Raw genomic sequence first — 14,450 nt, 5'->3', positions numbered from 1 at the left:
TGATGAAAATCCGTAAATGCTAATAAACATAATGAGTTTGTATTCCTTTATAGTTCTATGTTTATACAGTACCTCCAGGGTTTATCTATGATTTCAAAGAACATTGTGTTCATCAAGTTCGTACCGGGGGAGATTGGGGAGGGCTGCATATGGTATAACACTCCGAGACCCAACCATCTCAGTATAACAAAAACCCCAACAATTGCCACGGTGAAACATGGATACAGATTATTTGACAAGAGTTCAGGGCAACATAATTTGGTAACTTTTTAAAAACAAGCTTTAAACAATTCCTTCTTGATAAATACGCATCTTTTCTTTATATTACTTTAACTACACTGTATAGGCCTACATTTGAAATACAAATCTCTATAACTTACTAATTTTTTGTATTAATCATATGTTTAGGCCCTAGATGTATTTAAAGATGGTTTAATTTTTGTGTTGAATATGCCATTTTAATGTCACATAAAGGTTATTCACACAACAACAAAAATTTACCTGAAACAACTGTAATTTAAAGCAAAAAAATAGGCAAATTAGCTGCCAGCCAATGGGTTTTTGGTTGAATTTAACCGGCCGTTTATTTTGTCATTTTATAACTGAAAACTTTTTGTTCCAGGTTTTTTTCTACGGAATTGATTAACTTAACTGCTAAAACTACAAAATGGCCTATTCAAAGTCTGATTTTATTAATCTTCATTTTTTATGTTTTTAGGGGACAATACAATATAAATATAATAATACAATTTCTTTATAAAAACATCGTTTCCTGAGACCTCATCATTGTTGGATTATATGATTGATTCGTCTTGTGGAAAGAATTGTTGTTAGGCCTGTATAAATGGATTTTTTTTTTTTTTTTAATCCCGCACCCGTACTAACATTAAAATACTAATATATATATATATATTTTTTTTCATTTCAATAACATGGTAACAAATATAATTATTTGATTTAAACATTCTTTATTAGGAATATGTTGCTTTCTACCAAAAATAGTTTTACAACATTTATTTAAACACTTTTATTCTCATAAACTTAGCATGAGATCGAAATCAACTATATTATAATTCTATTTCTAAATTAAAATAATCAGAGTTTTCATAGCAAATGCGATGAAAATAGAGCACAATTTATGAAATATGTATTTTAAGAATATATATTGATTTGCATAATATTTGGTCTTGATTTCATAAAACATACAAATAATATGCAAACCTAGTTTACAAGGAAAGAAATTTATTCAATCGCCAACACGAAATAAAAATAGATGTTACAGACTTTCAAATTAAAAATCTAAAATTGACCTTTCATTAACTGACATAAAAATCATAAACGAATTCGTCTTCGTAAATTTGGTGAATGTGAATCAGTGTCTGTAATAGAATAGGATGAGCACCATCCACTATAAAGTATAGGCTACATAAATTCTCTATTTTATATATTTATAATACATCTAATATCATTTTTTAAAGATGTCATGCATTACACACCGTTTCTTTCTTCAACCAGGTTAGACCAGGTAAGAGTGAATTCACTCTTACCTGGTTAGGCTACGGAACTAATTTATTTTCCAGTAGGCCTACAATTATTTTGTATAAGAAAGGAATAAGCTGACTTTAAGGTTAAATTGTAAATTCAATACATAAATGGAATAGTATTATTATGAACATACAAAAGAAGTATAAGATCAGGGAAGAGTGAAATTACAATTTTCTCTTCACTGATTCAATAATGTTTTGGACAAAACTAATAGGCGATGACTAAATTAGGATCAGAATGTTAAAGCTCAACACCTCTTCTTTAATTAATCTTTTAATATCAATTGTTTCAAGGGATAATCACATCTAATCTGCGTATTAATCCATGTTTTCAACACATCAGCATAATTTCGAAAGTTCAACCAAAGATCAAATCATGATCGATTTATTGGGCCTTGAAGAGGACCTTAATGCTCGCCATAAATATATACTTAATTATATATTTTATTATCTTCACTGGTCAACTCCCCACACACATTCCGGGATAAAATTAAAGATTTCATAGAAAAAACCCACTTAAAAAAACATACTCTGGAAATCACCCAAGATGAACGTTGAAATAGAGTTGATCATCTATACGTACTTCAGCAACAACATTAATGTTCCGTCACACTTACATGCAAAATATGCGCGACCGGCGTTCCACATCTCCTATCAGGCATATACAATGATTTATAGAATTATTCAAATTATAATATTCTTGTCAGCAATTAATAATAAGCCGAAAATTAAATATGGGAATTTGTTCGTTGGCAATCATACTGAGAGTGGCGGCTGGCGTTTGATGACGTCATGTGATGAAGAGAGTTGTGACAGTGTAGTGTGACAATGATTTGTGTTTTATCTTTGCTGATGATTAGTTTGTGTGTTTCAGTATATAGGCTTGAAGATGTTTGCAAGAAAAAAAGAACTTGCACTGGTTTTCTCTTTAAAGTTAATAATAATACAAATCATTTTTATTCAATACAACAATTCTAATATCATAATTAATAACCTGAATAATAACAAGATTAATGAGAATAAAAACATTCTGTTTTCTTCTTCTCTTCCTAATATAGTTTTGAAAAAGAAAAATTCTAATGTTCCGTTGATTGACGTTCTTTCTTTCTGACTAATTATTTATAAATGTTTACAGTTTTAAAAACTTTTGCAATTAAATATTATCGACGTAACACCGGTAATTTAGAATTTCGAGTGATACTTCAGTTTGATCTATTTTGTAGCCTTGTCATCATTGCATACACAGCGCAATCCAGCGTCAGCACATCTGACGTTGCCGGCTAGGCAGTCAAATATTGAGCGGTTGCCGTAGAAGACTTTACGCATGATTTTCGCGGGTTACGGCTCATTAGTCATAACTGTTAAAACCATACGCCTAATCAAGTGGTCATCTCTTGTATAACAATCGGCGCGATGATGAAGAAATAATCGCGCCTTATTTATGATTTCAATTCATTCTATAGCCATTGATTTCTCGCACCTTTTGTCCGCTCCGAGTGATATGATAAGGAAGGCCTAACGGGCGTTGAATTGGAATCAAGACGCGATCCACTTAATTTTGCAATTGTTTAATCGGCGATAGAATCGATGCAATGAATCTAAAAAACATACATATTTGTTATTTTATAAGAACTAGCACGCTAATAATAATCTAAATAGAGCGCATTAAATTTGCTAACATGATGCAGCTGGTTGGAGGGACCTGTTAGTCCTAGGCCTAGCTTCTAACTTACCATCGGTTACGAAGTCAGCAGCTAATTCGCAAGCTTAGCTGTTTTGCTCGAGGAGGTGTTGCTTACATCAGTAATTACAAATTAATTTTAAATGTATCACGTATAATACCTTACGTTTTAATTATTTTTCGTCAATGAAACAAAACAAAGGCGATTTACTATTGTGTTTGCGGTTTTGAAGTTATAATACTTTACAAAGGTTGCGTCCAATACCGTCAACTTTGAACGTAATGCTTAAAATGTTTTAAATAATAAATATATTTGTTGTTGTAGCAGAATTTGATATAAAAATAATAAAAAGGCAAACATTTTAATATTTCATTTCTTAATTTATGGCTTTCAGTAAAAGTAAGAGTATTTATATGTACAAATTTTAGTTTTTCTTCTTCAGTTGTAAGTTCGGAACACTTGTTAAAGTTTGAAGCCTAATTACAACGGATAATAAACATTGCGCCAAGAACTCGATCAGATTTCGTTGGGTTATACCATGGAGTATCCTTGTAAAACAATAAAACAAACATTCTCTGCCGTCTAACCCTTCATCATATTGCAAGATGGACGTTTGAACAATAGGCCTAACACAGAATTAATACAATCTTACTTTTTCCTCAATACATATTTCTATTTATAATTATTAGTATTATTTATTATTTTAAACATTTTAAGAGTGTGCTGAGTTCTCATTTTAGCGCTTCAACGTGAGTGGTTCATCTGCGACATTTAAATTTTTTTTACACAATATTTTATGAACTTTTTTTTTCTGGAAGCGGCGCTTAGACACATTTAGGACGCTATATAAGAAAACCATTGTATTCAATCAATTTCTTTTATTTCGGAAATTTCATCCGTATCAACAAACGTACAAACAGAAAAAGAAAAAAGAAAATTCGCAAACTCTAAGCTTAAATATATAGGAACTTCTCCATCTACAATAAATGTTTGAGTTATGGAGCATATGTTTGCAAACACAAGCAACAAGAATATTACAACTATTCAACATACGTTGCATGAAACCATAGATTTTCGCATATACTCATTAAAGGAAGGGAGACCATAAACCTCATACTGGCTCTACTGCTTCTAGAGACATTGGGCAATTCAAGCTAATTTAGTTCAAAATTCAGTATTTCCATTTTAAGCTGCGGTACGATTTTAAGTTGGCAGAGTCTTCAAACGGATAGCGATGTTTACTCAATGCAACAATAAAGCCAAGTCAATCAATTATTATCAATGATATTAAACTTGAGGGTATTTACTATATTCAAAGTGTAATATAAAAGACAATATCCTTAAATCGATTAGCCTACAACCAGAAAGAATAAAGATTCTTAGCCCATTATTACCTTGAGTTAATAATCAATACAATCGTATGTTACATTGCTTAATTTGTATATCAATACAATTCAGTGCCGTGCTTAATAATGACAGAATAATTTAAGTGGGAACTTACACAACCCTTGCACCTGTTACCTTATCTTATTAGAATCTTATTAAATTATGTCAATAATTGATTATGTTGCTTATTTCTTCCTTAGTTTTGTTATTAAAGGAACTCCATTTTTTAGAAATCTCTTAGAGGGACACTTTCCCTGAAACGAACGCAAGAACGACCCAGATCCCTTCAGAAGGGGACATTTTTTCGTGAAACGAACGATAGGGAACTTTTTTCCGTTTCTGTTTAACACTACTGTACGGCAAACTCCATATTCAGGAGAAACCCCTTTAGAAGGTCTTGAAGTTTTAATGTGGAAAAAGAATGTCTATACAGGTATCTATTCTATGTCATCTTCTCATAATATTAATATATATTATATCTTTAATTATATCGTAATTTGCGTGAGAAGGATAGTATTTTGAAGCAAAAACATAAAACAAATATTCTTGACACTAGGCCTATCCAGGTTGATCGATTTTATATTAAGGGTGGCAAACTTACTTCTAGAGGGTGTTTGGTTTTCAGTTTATAACTCGTGTTTTATTAATCCGCGCGTGTGTTTCGCGTGTCCAACGAACACAGCACGCGACCACGATTGATTTTTGAGAGGATGGTTTTCTCATTCGTGAAGTTAATTTTCAGTCTCGCTTCACACAAAGAGCCAGAAAGTGTTGCTTGAATGCATGTCACAGGTGACGTGAATTGTGTGTATCTCTATCTACAAACTACTGCTAGATAAAGCAACTATTATTTTCTTTTAGTCGGGCATGAAGGAAAGCAAGAACTGTGTAATATGTATGTACAATGATCAATTTTTGAATCGATTTTAAGAAAAGAACAGCGGCTACAAAATGCAGCGTAAATCATTACAATACAATCATGGCTAATTTGTTTAGTTTTACAATTAATTTTAGTTTAATTATTTGAAATAATTATTTGTCCTGTTTGTTCATAATTATCTGATATCTATTAGTAAACCTTTTAAAAAATATTAACAATTAGGCCTATTTTTTTGTTAATGAACACATTCCATTACTGTTATATACCCCTCTGGATGCATTCATATAAAGAGATTATATAAAAATTATTATATAAAAAAATCCAATGTGGTAAAAACTACACATCTTGAAATCCTAAAATAAAAATCATCAACCAAGAGTTGAGATGCTTTGAATGCTCAAATATTCAAACCATTAGACCATGGATTTACTAATTTATAGGTTCTTGATTAGACAACTAGAGATTTTTCGGTAAGTTCCAATTTGAAGAAACGCTTCTCATTGTAAATTAGCGTCAATGAAACAACATGAGTAAGACTTATAATGTAACGCTTATCAAGGAAAATAGCATACAAACAACATATACAAATTAACAAGGCCAACAGCCATTAAGTCGCGTGCTACAATGCATAGTGATACCGGACCGACAGACAGACCGACAGACAGACCGACAGACAAACCGACCGACATAGTGAACTATAGAGTCCACGCGACTAAAAATGCTGGACAGGGGAGCTTAAACAAAGTACATCATGTAACTCAAATGGGCCTTTCGTAAAAGTATAAACAATACTAAATTAATATCAGTAACATTGCAATAAATTGTTATAAATTCATTAAATAAAATAAAATAAATAAACATTATATGCTTATTTCAAAATGTTTAAAAAGTAAGAAAATCATTTTAGTAGAATAAAGCTGGTTAGATCAAAAAGAAAGCAAGACAGATTTCAAGTCGTTTTGGCTAAAAGGTAGAAAAGTGAAGATATCATGATGTCTGGTATTTTTAAATAATTTTCTCAATAATTGTAATAATAATAATCATATTCTTTATTGCAACTTGAAATTGGAAGTTTAACAATATATTTATATATAAAATATAAAGCTATCATAATAAAAACGGTCAAACACATTCAATGTAAACACAAAAAAAATATAGATATATAGGTATAAAACAGAACAATTATATAATATGGAGAAGCATTTGCTAACAAACAAGATAATAAGAAAGTTTCTCCTTGTTTCAGAGAACAATTATCATTGGCACATTCTAAATATACGGTACGTCGTGTTGAATTATTAAATTATTAAATATCACCTTGTACAAAAACAACTATGTAAGAAAAAAATAAGCTTGTTAATGAAAATGTGTTACAGGTAATATGTATAAAGAGGAAGCTATGTAATCAATGTGATAATATGTAAACAAATGAATAAAACTCTTTAAATAAGTATATGTAAACAGATGATTAAACAAACATTGTTAATATAATGATATGTATAGTGTATAGTGAAAAATATATGTAAAGAGAACAGTTGTATGGAAATAAAAGTGGGATGAACCCACATAAGATAAAAACAAAATATCACCTTGTAATTTGTAATTTTGAGATAGAAATTGCAGTTTTCGTCCTCACACAAAATAACTTTACCTCTGGTACATGACTACCAACCTCTGACGTTGGAAATACCATGTGCTACATTGAGTTACAGATTCTTTACTGAAATTTACCTCGATCTGCTGTGGCGATGACATGGGTTCGAATCCCAAGGAGGATATTCTTAATAAAGAACACAGAAAATGGGTTAGTTAATTAGTTCTGTTTTCCCAGTAAAAAAAAGAAAATAAACATCGTCAATTTATATTACAACTAATTCTTTAAACAAATATTAATACTACAATCCTTCAAATAGACATTAAATTCAGATTAATTGCTTATGAATTAATTACAAGCTATAATGCATATATGCATTAGAGCGCGCGCGTGTGTACACCGACGCTGTTCGTTATATGATTTTGGCTTTTCGTTATTTTGAATTAAAGCACGATTTTACCAGCTGACGAAATTCCCTGAAACATCAAGTACAACTATAAACAAGTAAATACAATTATGAATAATAAATAAGACATTTGAAAGGCATTTCTCATTAATATGTATAAATAACCTATAAAAGCACGCTCAACAGAATCCTTATTGATTGTCCGAATCAGGCTAGCGCTTAATTCGAAACCTCAAGTTTGAACAAATCTTCACGCATGCGCTTCGATAGCAGCCCTGAAATCAGATAATTGATTTTTCGTCGTGTGTTATTTGCACTCTGCTTTCAATTTTATAGTATCGAACGGACACACAAAATTAATTAAGCTTTATGTCTAATCTTTAATTATTGAAGTTTATATCGAACGGTGATATTATTTAGTTGTATAGACCGATTCTTGTATTGCATACTGATCGTGTTTTAAACACTGACCAAATCGATCGTCTATTTGATGTTTGTATAACATATATAATAATGAAGAACTGCGTGAATAGATTTACTATATTTTCCAAAAGAACGTGCTACTGAGTGTTTTTGTAGATTATATCGATTTAGATATAAGAAAGTTATGACATTAATTAAATCGCCCAGGTTTCAATTAGATCATAGTGGAGCTGCTGCTGTAGCTTTTCTTCCAATCGTAAAGACCTGGGTTCATTTCTGACCTAGGACCAGGGTCCAATTAATTCTGATTAACGGCCGGGGTTCAATTCTGACACGGGCCAAGGTTTAATCTTAAGGGCGTAACTTGCTCGAACATGCTCAAGCTAAGCTTGGTTTAGTTTAAGCATGATATAGCCGGTATTTCCATTTATACTCTAACATAATTTAACTGGCAAGTTACTTGCTGTTGGATGAAAAAAATAATTTAGACGAAATAGTTTTAAATAATTAACTTTACGATTTTCATCCCATTTTTCAAAAATGTCGTTAGAATAAATATAAAACAGAATCAGGCACATTAAAACTCCATTTTGGCGGGGTGAAAAATTATGGGACATATCGTAATATTGTCGATAAATATTTAGGATCGCTCTTTATATTCCACCCGCTTTTGCTGGCAGATATCACCTTAATTAGTTATGTTGTTCTATACTGTACAGTAAGGCCTACAGCATAATTGGTGGATGGCAATTCTCAATTAAAAGTTTTTCTTTTATTAATAATAATATGAATTATGGTGATGAAAATGTTCAAGGTCTTCGATATATGATTTAGAAAACGCCAGGTATCAACACTAGTGGATTAACATAGCAATGTCATTGTGCTATGCAGATTATTAAAATTGTAAGCTTTATACAATTTAACCACAAGTATCCCAGGGGAGGATTTAACTGGCATGGGCCTAGGCTTATGCGAACTTTGTGGATTAAGGGGCTAGATGAATGATATATCGACAAAGCTATCAATTACATCAATTTAAAGAAGATTCGTGACAACAAATACCTTCATTAAGGGCAACAAACAAGTTTGTCAGATGTACACCAAATTAGTTTGTTGTGTTGTTTCTAGGTTTCATTATTGTTTTTTTAGTATTGGTTATGTTGTCATATCTTGCTATAGTTGTTAGATGGTCTATTGGTATTATTGGTTTGGTTGGTATGTATAGGTTAGTTACTAATGGTTGTCTGTTAAACTAGTTTTTTTTGGTTAGAGTTAAATGGTGCTTGTAGACGGGTAGGTCTACTATTGGTTTGGTTGTCATGTAGGTTGGTTACCAATGGTTGTTTGTTAAACTAGTTGATTGGTTTGGTTGTCCTGTATAGGTTAATTAAATGGTGATTGTAGACGGGTAGGCCTACTGGTTTGGCTGTCATGTAGGTTGGTTACCGATGATTATTTGGTTGTTAGTCTGTTTTATTGATTTGGTTGTCATGTAGGTTGTTTACTAATGTTTATTTGGTTAGTACCAGTTTGTAAGCTATCTTACTGGTTTGGTTAATTCGTTTCTGTATTTGGCCGGTTGGTTTGGTTGAGAGCTGTTTTTTGATTTGGTAATCATATTAGTGTATTGCATTGGTTGTTCGCTTTGTTTGGTTGAATTGAAAGTTAATAATTTTAGCTAAAACAAAAGAAAATAAAGTATGCACACGATGATGAAACCGTACATATTTAACCTAAAATACAATAACACTAAAACAATATTTTGAGAATAAATTAATCAAACTGGTTAAATAATTGAAGGAAAATCATGAAATTAGAAAGATAATAAGCTTTAAAAATTGATTGATTGATTCCAAGGATTTAAAAAATATAAAAATCTACTTTGTCTACAGCGTCTATTTAATCTAATGAAGACTAGGGCCAATGAATTATGTGTTAATTATTCTTTATAGTTTATAGAAGTATGTAATTATATATTATAATTTTACTATTACCTTATCGGTCAGAGAGATTACAGAATTTAGCTAAAAAATATAATTTCCAATTAAATTATCTTGGTAACTTACTTAAGACACACTGTAAATCCATAGCTATCAAATAAACTGATTATCTATATATACATTTACGTAAGGGCAAACCCATCTAGTATATTATAATTATAAATAAATTAGTAAGAGGAGTAAGAGTGAATAAGAGGAGGATTGTTTATTGTAAGTGATATAATACAGAATGAAAGCAAAACTAGGCAAGACAATAAGTTGGGTTACTCCCACGAAGAGGAAAAGAAAAAAGAATAACACAAATTGAATAATAATGTACTTAGGTGTTATAAGCAGCAATTAGCTACGTACACAGTAACTGAATTTGATAAAGAAAATACTGTATATAAAAGAACTATATAAAATCATTCAAAATCAACGTAATTAAAATCCCTAGTAATGTTTATAAATAGAAAATCTATTAGAAGCCCTGGAGTTAAGCAAATCCAAAATATTACAAAATATCCATCAACACAATTGAATTATAAATCTAGAAACTTAGGTCTAAATGTTTTAATATTTTGAAGACAATTTTGAGGAAAAAATATCTTTGCATTTTTTACGTCTTTGTCTTGTTTTGTTATTTGTAAATATTATCCTATATGCAAAAAAGAAATAAAAATTTCAAAATCTATTAGGCCAATAGTGATAATTTTTAAGTAAATAATGCATCATTAGATTTAAATAATACTGTATAAATGTGTTTAAATCATCCATTACCAATCAAGATCAATCAAAATTTATCAATTCTATTTGTCAATAAGTTTGAAATACTATAGCTACATTTTCCATTTATTGATATACAATTATGGATATTGTATTATCTAATCATCAAGGTTATTATAAGCATTTGACTAGTGTGTGTTTATTGCCTTGAGTCAAGGTTATTCTAATCAATTGGGTATTCAAATGAAATATCTTCACTTTCAAGTTTATTCCTAATGATTCAGACTATTGATTTAAAGATGAATAAACAAACAAAAGTTGATTCTCGTACGGTGACATGTCTACAGACAATGAACTGTGTGAGTGTTCTATGGCAATCGACGGTAACAGTCCCATCCATAACACATGTCACAAGTTCAAAATTTAAATGTTTCCTGAACCTAGCCCTCAAAATAATCTCTCTCACTAACGGGTATATATTGATTTAAAACAAAACAACCACACCAACTGGGTTTGAAACCCTGTCTTTGAATTTTGAAGCGAAGCACTAACCTGTTCAGTAATGTTGATAGTATTATTAGTAGTATGAAATATGTGTTAAAATAATATTAAGAGGATACAAAACCAGAATATTACGAAGAACAAAAAGAATGAAAATGTACAAAAAATGAATTAACCACGAACGATAAAACAGCCATAAGTCGCGTGCACTCAGAAAAAAATGAACTTTCAAAAAGTAATGTACTTTAAAACTTGTCTGTACATCAAAACAGTTCAAAAATTACAGAAAAGCGATAAAACGCATAGTGATACCGGACCGACAGACAGACCGACAGACCGACCGACCGACCGACATAGTGAACTATTGAGTCGCGTCCACGCGACTAAAAACCCATTCAGCCAGCTTGTCGAAAAGCGTTGGCATTGCATAGGCCTAGTTGTAAAATAGGAGATGTAGTGTATAAGTGACAAAAAGGTTGTAAAAGATACGAAATTGCAGGTTTATATTGTTGTCATAAAATAGTTTATCTTGTTTTACTCTTGGTTCCAAGCGCAACAAAAACGAGCATTAATATTTTCATTCATTCAACTTTCGAGTAATTTATTTCAAACCATAGGCACTTGTTTCGTTTCACAGAACAGAAAACGGTTCTGTTTTGTTAAACGATGGAATCGTCGTGAGACAATTAGTTATCGAAAGACGAAATTGGTGCCGAACATCTATCATATTGATGTTTGTAAACAGAGAATACAAGCAAGAACAATTGCACGTCTGAATTAAAAAGTTATTTACATAGTAAGTAGGCCTTGAAATCATAGAAAGTGTTGGTTTAAAGTATATTGAAATTGGAACAAGAATTGAAATGATTCTCTTATGGCGACGAATATAAAAAGTTAAAAAAGATAAACTCCGGGTATGACCATTGTCTAAAATCAATAACTAGCGAGTCAAATGGCCGAGCGGTTAAGGCAGGGGCGCCGTTTACCGTACCTAAAGAGCCAACAACATCGGCAAGGGTTCGAGACCGACTCGCTCCTAGTTCTGGTGGTGGAACAAGTCTTCTCGGATAAGGACTATAAACCGTAGGTCCCGTGTACACAGTTATAACCTCTGTGCACTTTAAAGAACCCAGTCCATTATTCGAAAAGAGTAGGGGGTTACCCCGGTGAACTGGTTCACAAAATAGCCCCTGTATCAGGGGGATTACCACCTATCTGATAGGACAGTGATTAATTCACTATTGGTAATCCTTGGCCACATTGCCTAAAGACATAAAATAAAAAAAAAATAAATAACTTAGAAATTAATAAAATAACAACATATTTTTTCCATGTAACATAAAAATCTTTATGTATGAGCAAGAGTAATAATATTCACGATAAATAAGTGTTGTAACATGTACTGGGTCCTATCAAAATCATTCTTCCATGATCAAATCAACATGCACAAGGTAGTTATCGACGACGAGATACAACTACAGTAGGCTTTCCTAACCTCTGTAGTTAGTGGTAAGCTCTGCCTACACTATCAAACCAAAAAAGTGTGATGTTTTCAAATATTGTAGTGTCATCATCATGTCCATATATGGACACATCACATTATTTTGTCATATGAAGTTTGATAGTAGACAGAGCTTTAGTCCACCAGTCGGCGTTTTAATTTTTGGTTTCGTTTCGTTGTAATTTCAATTCAATTCAATTCAATCTTTTATTTTGGAATCTCTGGTCCATAGAAAGTAAAAATTACATATAATGAAATAAAATAAACAAGACAAATTACTGCTACTCATCTCAGGATTGCATTCCACCTGGAAAGCATCTTCGACTTAACTAAGACGTTGCTTATAATGTAACAAAATATTTTATTTTTACTCATTTTAATTCGAAACACAGTCTAGAACCTAGGACACAACTAAATTGCTACTATAGTTTCATGTTTAGTTAAATAGTTTACATCACAAAATCACAAAACACTTCTATTGCTATTTCAAATTAATTTTGATAAACTTGTTACATTTCTTTGCTACATAATGAGTAAATAATCCAGAAGAAATCCGTCGCCTGAGACTCTTTAACACATGAAAAAATGTACCTCTTTATGATTATTAAAACGTAACACTGAGGTAATCCGCATCCCGTTATTATTAAAACAAAGCGAGGCGGTTGTATTGATGCCGTTCTCCTGGGAAACGTATTGGTCGTAATTTTACTGATATCATTTTACAGGTAATTGAGATTCAAGCTAAGTGTAACTCGTACAAAAATTTCAATTAAATCCTACACGTAAAATGTGTGCCGGGCAATTAACCCGGAATCATCCTACAGCAGCCTAGACTGCTGGTAACCCCCAGGCAACAGCAATCATGCAAGCAACAGCGGTAAAAAAAATATAAACATAAAAAGTAAATCGCTGTACAGATTAATAAATGCAATCTTGTATGTTGTTTCTCTTTAAGTGATTATATATAAAATCATTTTTTTTAACGAAATGAGATTGATAAAACTATATTTTTTAAGTAAACGTACCATTTTACACAGTATTCGCAAAAGTTATATAATGTTAAACCGTATATTTTTAGATGTTCTTATAATGTTTATGCCTATTGCACAACAATAATAATTTAAATTAAAAAAAATATTATCTTCTTAAGTTGATCGAATTTCAAAATTAAATTCCAGTGTAATAGTTTTGGCATAGGTCCTATATTGAATATTTTAAAAATACATGGATTTAGGGCCTAATTGTGATTTATGTTGTTAGATTTACTATCAGACATTATTGATTATAAGATAAAGAATAATGTTTAGTTAGAGTTACCATACACCGTGCAATTACAAAGCGAAGTGGGGTATGATGGACTCGAGACGACGGGCGGATCCACGGGCGGGGAAAATACAAATTATAGTACATTATGTTCAGTTCAGCATTTTAGGCCCCTCCATTCTATTTAAAAATCCTGGATCCGCCAATAAATATCATTATGTTTAGGCCTATCCTACAATTATTATGTTATATAATATAATTATATTATTTGATGATGGTAACCTCACAATTAAAGCCTACCTCATCAATGCCTACATTACGAACACTCATTATTTTTTAACGCTCACCGCAACCATAAAACAATTTTTCTCGAGTACACTTTAATATTCATGGTAGATAATAAAACCCAGTATAGGTTTATTAAACCTGACTCCTTATTATTATCCACCTATTCATTATATCAAGACACTGGCACAGGAAGAATAGAAAAACGTGAGAAATGCACTTCTTTCGACACCGTTCAATAATTACACTACCTATCAAAATAAAATTGAATCGTATTTAC

The sequence above is a fragment of the Antedon bifida genome, chromosome 3 (assembly GCF_963402885.1).
Source record: "Antedon bifida chromosome 3, ecAntBifi1.1, whole genome shotgun sequence".
In the NCBI taxonomy this organism is placed as follows: Eukaryota; Metazoa; Echinodermata; class Crinoidea; order Comatulida; family Antedonidae; genus Antedon; species Antedon bifida.
Note: the sequence above shows the minus strand (reverse complement) of the source record.